The sequence below is a fragment of the Aedes aegypti genome, chromosome 2, assembly GCF_002204515.2.
Source record: "Aedes aegypti strain LVP_AGWG chromosome 2, AaegL5.0 Primary Assembly, whole genome shotgun sequence".
NCBI classification, from domain to species: domain Eukaryota; kingdom Metazoa; phylum Arthropoda; class Insecta; order Diptera; family Culicidae; genus Aedes; species Aedes aegypti.
Window position 1 is genome coordinate 58,072,034 of NC_035108.1, and position 6,567 is coordinate 58,078,600.

The window sequence follows — 6,567 nt, forward strand, 5'->3', positions numbered from 1 at the left end:
AGATTCCATCTCAGTATGAAATTGAGACCGCTAAAAATAAGGGACCAGTAAATTTCGATCAGTTTTGATATCAAATAAGGTTTCGGTTGACTTACATTGGCTGGGGTGAAGAATATTACCTTCACGAGATATTCAATATCAATTGACGTGTCACAATACTGGCACATGGCCACTTCAACTGGAACACCTGAATTAGGAACATCGCATTTAGAACTAATAAATATTGTTGAAAAAACGATTTGACATATGGACTACTGCGCATTATTGATGTTGGTTGCTAGTGAGATCTAAGTAATCGTACATAATTTTGAGCAAAATGTGAGTAACTCAAGCTTGCTCAATGTTCAAAGTGTTGCTCTGTGCAAAGCTGTCCCGCCCCTTGGTGTTATCAGCTAAATAAAAAAAATGTATATCATTGTATGGCAGTGCTGGGAATGGTAATAGTAGTAGGCTTGAATTTCGCGAAAATCACGTGGCTCTCTCACTACAGTAGTTTAAAATCGTGAATCTCATCAAGTAGTCTATATTGGGTACATGAATTTCTCTAAATCAGTAGTGTCATTGAAGGCTCTAAATGCGGGAAATGCAGCGGGAAATAGAACATTTTTCTACAGTAATTTTGGGTTGCCCTTAGCAACGGGTGTTTTGCAATTTTCAAGGCTTTTTGCCTACAGCAGCGATGAGCGTGAGTTTCACTGGCTTCGCTGACTGTGATTGGCTTTGTTTGACTACTGTAGAGTGAATTTCAGTTTTTTTCCCAACCCTGTTGTATGGGACATTGGACTGCAATCAATATTTTCTAAAATACTGTAAAATCGAATTGGCAATCTTGCAGCATATTAAAAATACATATTTAACACTTTCAATTTACTTAAACAGTGTTGCCATCTAATAAACTATGTATCATACATATATAAAACAGTTGATAAAGCTTATCTCACTTCATTTTTGCTGAAGATTCGAATTAGCTATCTAGCAGCACATTGATTCATTTCAATTAACAGTGTTGTTAGTATGGTGCTATTTCCTCAGGAGTTCATTAAGTAATTCTTTTACAAATAATTACTCCAAAAATTTCGTTTAGGATTTCTCGGCATTCGACTTGGAAGTTTTTAAGTATTTCATGAATTACTCCATAGATTCCTTCAAAGTTTCTCTCACAAATTGTTCAAGAAAGTCCTATGTTTTCCAGAAGTTTTCAGTGTTTTTTTCCTTTGGCTTCCCTAGTATTTCAACTAAAATTTTCGTTTATTTATTTATTTATTTATTTATTTCATGTCGTCAATCAGAAGTAGACCATTTTGATACAATTTTAAACTTAATATTATATAGTTTAAAAACGTTATTTTCTTAATCTAGTTCGAATTTTGATATGACATAAATTTTTGTTTTAGTTCCGATTTCGTCATAGTAAAGTCAATGGTTTCGCAATGTTTATTGTAAACAGACATTATTTGATTTAAAGGCTCAAATTTGGCATAATTTGTGCGGTGATGCAGTTGTCTAGAAGGAGCATAAAAATTTAATTTTGACAAAAGTGTCATCGAGTCAATACGATGCGAAACTATATCGTTTACGAACGAGACCATTGCAAATTCGCGACGTTTCTTCAATGTTTGAATATTAATGAGCATGCATCGTGCTTCATAAGATGGTAGAGGTAACCTTGTCCAACCTAATTTTCGAAGTGCGAACAACAGAAATTGTTTTTGAACTGATTTTTGAAAATGGTGACCAAACTATGCTACAGTATTCTAAAATTGAACGCACATAGGTTATGTATAATGTTTTTATAGTGTAAGGATCGTGAAAATTATAGCTAAATCGTTTTATAAATGCTAACATCTTGTTTTCCTTGTTGATAATTGTATTATAGTGATCTATAAAAGTAACTTTGGAATCTAAAATCACTCCTAAATCTCTTATTCTTACGCATTTTTCTACTAGTTGGTTCCCTAGGTAGACTGTTGTGTTAGGTATACTACGCTTTCTGCTAAAGGATATAGAATTACATTTTTTCACGTTCAATTGGAGAAGGCTTTTATTGCACCATTTGTAAAACATATCAATTTCATTTTGAAAAGTATGTATATCTTCATCGTATGCTATTTCAAGAAACATTTTTATGTCATCAGCATATATGAGAGCTTTCACTTTTTTTAGAATGAAGGAAATGTCGTTAACGTATAAAATAAAGAATAATGGCCCTAAATGAGACCCTTGAGGAACTCCCGATGTAACTTTAATTGGAATAGATTTTACTCCTTTGTATCTAACTATTTGTTGACGATTAGTAAGATAAGACTCTACCCACTTAAGAAGATCCGGTTGAAATCCTATTTTTTCTAACTTAAAAAGCAACATTGGTATGTTAATGCTATCGAAAGCTTTACTGAAATCTGTATAGAGAGCTTCCACGTGATTACCATTATCCATGGCTGTCAAAGAATAATGAATGAACTCCAGCAAGTTTGTGCATGTTGAGCGTCCCTTAAAAAACCATGCTGAGTATGAGTTATTCTGTTTTTAACCATATCGAATAAAATTTTATTTAAAAAAAAATTGCCTCGAAAATCTTAGGAATACAAGAGATAATGGCTATCCCACGATAATTACGTATGTCAGATTTTTTGCCACTTTTAAAGATCGGCACTAAAAATGAGCTTTTCCATGTTTCAGGGAAACTACCTGATTGCAGAGACATATTGTAGAGCCAAAATAGCGGAGATGCAAGTTCGATTGATAACATTTTCAAAAATACAGGTGGAATCCCGTCAGGTCCAGCACCTTTGGAGACATCTAGACTTTTTAGTGCATCTACAATATCATGTACTTTGATTTGATTGACGCAAATGTCATTTGGGATTTCCGGAAGAAATGAGAAATATTGTAAAATAGTGTAAACGTCTTGAAAACATGTTGCAAAAAGATTGCAAGTTTCTTGAAGGTTCACACCAATTTTATCATCAAGGTGCATTTCAGATGGAAAGTTGTTAGATTTGGTTTTTGTATTAACGTAATTAAAGAAATTTTTAGGACATGATTTCAATTCACGCTCAGTTCGTTCATTATACTCTTCAAATGCGGTATCAATGGCAAGATTTAATTGATCGCATATATTTAAATAGTTTTTCATCATTTTTACATTTTTTGTATATTTTATGTGCCTTTTGCTTACGATTCTTCAAATTTTTGATTTCTCTACTAAACCATATATGATACTTCGAGTTATGATTCCTTCTTCTTTTTATTAAGGGTATATCGTCGTGTTTTATTTCGTTTAAAATTTTGTAAAACATTTTAACGGCAGATTCAACATTTTCTTCGTTTCTTAACACATTTTGCCAACTTACTTGATTGATTTTCTGTCTTATATTGTCATAATTTGCTGAACGATAATCATGAACTTCTTCAAAGTCGTAATCTTTAGGTCTGTTATTTCCATGCACTAATAATGAAAACTCAATAGCTGTATGAAATAGTTCGTTTTTCCATAAGGGAGTCAATGATTCTACCACACAGAAATCTTCATCAGTATTCGTCATTAAGAGATCTAAATAACAGTTCTGCTGATTTTTAACGTGGTTGATATGATTTAGACCTAGACTTGCCGATGTATCACATATAAATTGTAAAGCCTCATTTTCTCCAAATATTGGCAGCAGGATGCTGTCGTTGTCGACGTCTGGGAAGAAATTAATATCACGTTGATTGAAATCTCCATATATATGCACTTTTGTTTCGGGAGGAAATCCGCCAATAACATGTTCAACAATATTGTAAAATTTCTCATAAACTATTTTACGAGCGTTATACACAGACACAAACACATGCGTTTCGCCTGCTATGTGTACTTTTACCCATACATGCTCGAACTTTTTAAATTTAGTGGTTTCTATGATTTCTGCACTAAACAATGTAGAAACAGCAATAAAGACTCCTCCTCCTGACTTCTTCTCAGACGTTTGACAGTCACGATCATTCCTAAAAACATTATAATTATTTCCAAAAACTTCTTCACTATTCACAGTTTCATCCCAGCTAGTTTCTGTTGCCAAAATAACTGTGTAAGGACATGTTAAAATTCTGTAATGGATTTCTTTTATCTTAGAAGCGCTTTTCATACGGTTAAAGTTTTGGCAATAAACCAAAACTTCTGTACCTAACTGTGAAGAAGTTTTAAAAGTAGTAGAACAATCTGATTTACTTAGATTAATTACCTCTTCATCTTTCAATTCGGTACTTGTTAAATTTGAAGATATATTTAGATCTAACACGTCATTGTTGTTTCCTTCATCTAGGGAGAGCGTCAGTTTCGTTGAAAACACGAGTACCTAGTACATCCACACGATTTGCATGATGCAGTTGATGTTGAAGGACAGCTCGGCTCCATCCAGTTTGTTGGTTGGTTGGTGGCGGGAACGTGACGTTGTTGACCATTGCAGACTGGATAGGGGTTTAGAGTTTCCCCCCTTTGGAATTGTATAGGTGGATAGTTCGTTGGCGGTTTCGAGTATCGTTCCTTTGCTACAGCCAGAAGCTCCTTGTCAGGTGGAAGGAAATTGTTTCCGTTTCGACATCTGTTTATGAACACCTTTGGTTTTTGGCTGTTGTCATGATCACACTTTCCGTTACTTCTGCCCCTGAAGTGACTGTCGTTATAGTTCATAAAGTTTGGTAAAACATTTCACGTCTTTTCTTTGTTGTTCATATTAGTATTTGTGGTGTTCTTAGAAGTGTTGAAGCTTTTCTTTGCTTTCTTCCGCTCAAGACATCTTCAAGAATTCAACCATTGATTTCTCCAGAAATTCCTTCAAGGAGTTTCTAGTACTTTTTCCATTATTGTCGTTTAAAATTGAGCATGAGTACCGAAGACACCAGCCTTCTGTCTGATCAGCATCGACAAATATAAAAAATTGAAACATTTCAAAACGCACTAGCGCCTTCTAGTTGTACAACCTAACGAACAACTTTGCCAAAATATCGGGCTTCTAGCTGTGCTGCATCTAGTATTATATGTGTTTCAAAAATTAGTAGCTTACTAGCGCCTCCTAGTAGTAGAATTTTGAACTAAGCACAGCATGTTGTATAGTCCTTGAGTGAATGAGCAAGTTGCCGAAATGTTTACATCGATTTTTTTTTCAAATTAACAGTTTACAGAACTACAGTGAAACCTCCATGAGTCGATGTTCCATGTTTCGATATCGACTCATGGAACCATATTAAAAACACAATTTCTTGGTTACTATGTTGGTCCCCTCAAAAAGCTTTCCATAGCAATTCTGTTCCATTACTCGATATTTCCATGAGTCGATGGTCCCTTCAGATATCGACTCATGGAGGTGCATTTTCTTTGAAGCACTCTTGTAGGATTTTTTTGGAAACCCTATAGCAACGGAAGCGGGTCATGTGGCATAAGGTCATGTGACACACGCTATGTCTAAACCAGCAAATTATGAAAGTCGAATGCACCTCTGATTTTTTTTTACTAGAGTTCAGTAATTGGGTTATATTTTCATAATAGGAAGGTTTTAAAATATTCCATCGGTGAAATTTTGATTTTTTTTCCCACTTTTTAGCTATTTTTCATATACAGTCTATGAAAATCAATTAAAATCGCGTTTTTCTACATATTTCAGCCCATACAAAATGTACGGGAAAAATTTCACCGACAGCATATTTTGAAACCTTCCGATTATGAAATTATAGACCAAATACTGATATTTAGCGGGCAAAAATCCGAGGTACATTCGATCTTTATAATCTGCTGGTTTAGACATAGCGTGTGGCATAATGGTCATTTGGCATTATGGTAATTTGATATTACCAGAATTAAAGCCCTTCTTTAAGAAGATGTCTGTTCTTCATGAAAAACTGTTATGCAAAATGACCATTATGTCATATGAATGGTATGCCAAATGACCCAGACCCTATAGTAACAACTGCAGAAATCTATGGTGGAGTTAGTGGAATAATCCCTGGGCGAATTTCAAGAGTAATCCCTATGGAAACTACTTTAGGTATTAACGTCACAATGTGCAAGGACTTCCTGGAGCGAATTCTGGATAAATGTCTCTAAACATCTCTTAACCCTCTCTTTCCCATGGTAGCACCGATTTTTGACGAACGCTAGCCAAACCGAATTGATGCGATTAGCTCAAATAATGATAGGAATATTTTTTTACGCTTATTTATCTCAAAAACATCAAGTGACCTAAGCGTTATAGTGATTTTGAATAATATAGCTCATTTGCAACAATTTTTGTTCAAGCTTATTCAGAAACGACATTTTATCAGTCAAATTGTGGAAAGCTATGTGAAAAAAAGGGTTGAACAATTGCTGAAGAAATTTCTGGGAGAATTGGAGAAATAATAATCGATAAATTAAAAAAAAACAAGATTTGAATAGCGTGTGGCATAATCCCGTAAGAGTTTGTGAAGTATCTGGAGTACGCAGAATTTTGCAACAGGATTCACAGACGAGCTATCAGCCTTGTAAACACTCTCAGCTAATGATCTTGATAATCGAGCAGTGTTGCCAGCTAAAGCCATGTATAACTATCCTCT

General features: G+C 34.5%; 1 protein-coding gene across 2 annotated transcripts in view; it reads left to right on the forward strand.

Annotated features, from left to right (window-relative positions):
- Positions 1-6,567, forward strand: part of LOC5579144 (probable cytochrome P450 4ac1) — a 30,890-nt gene that overhangs the window by 23,847 nt on the left and 476 nt on the right. The window lies entirely within an intron of this gene.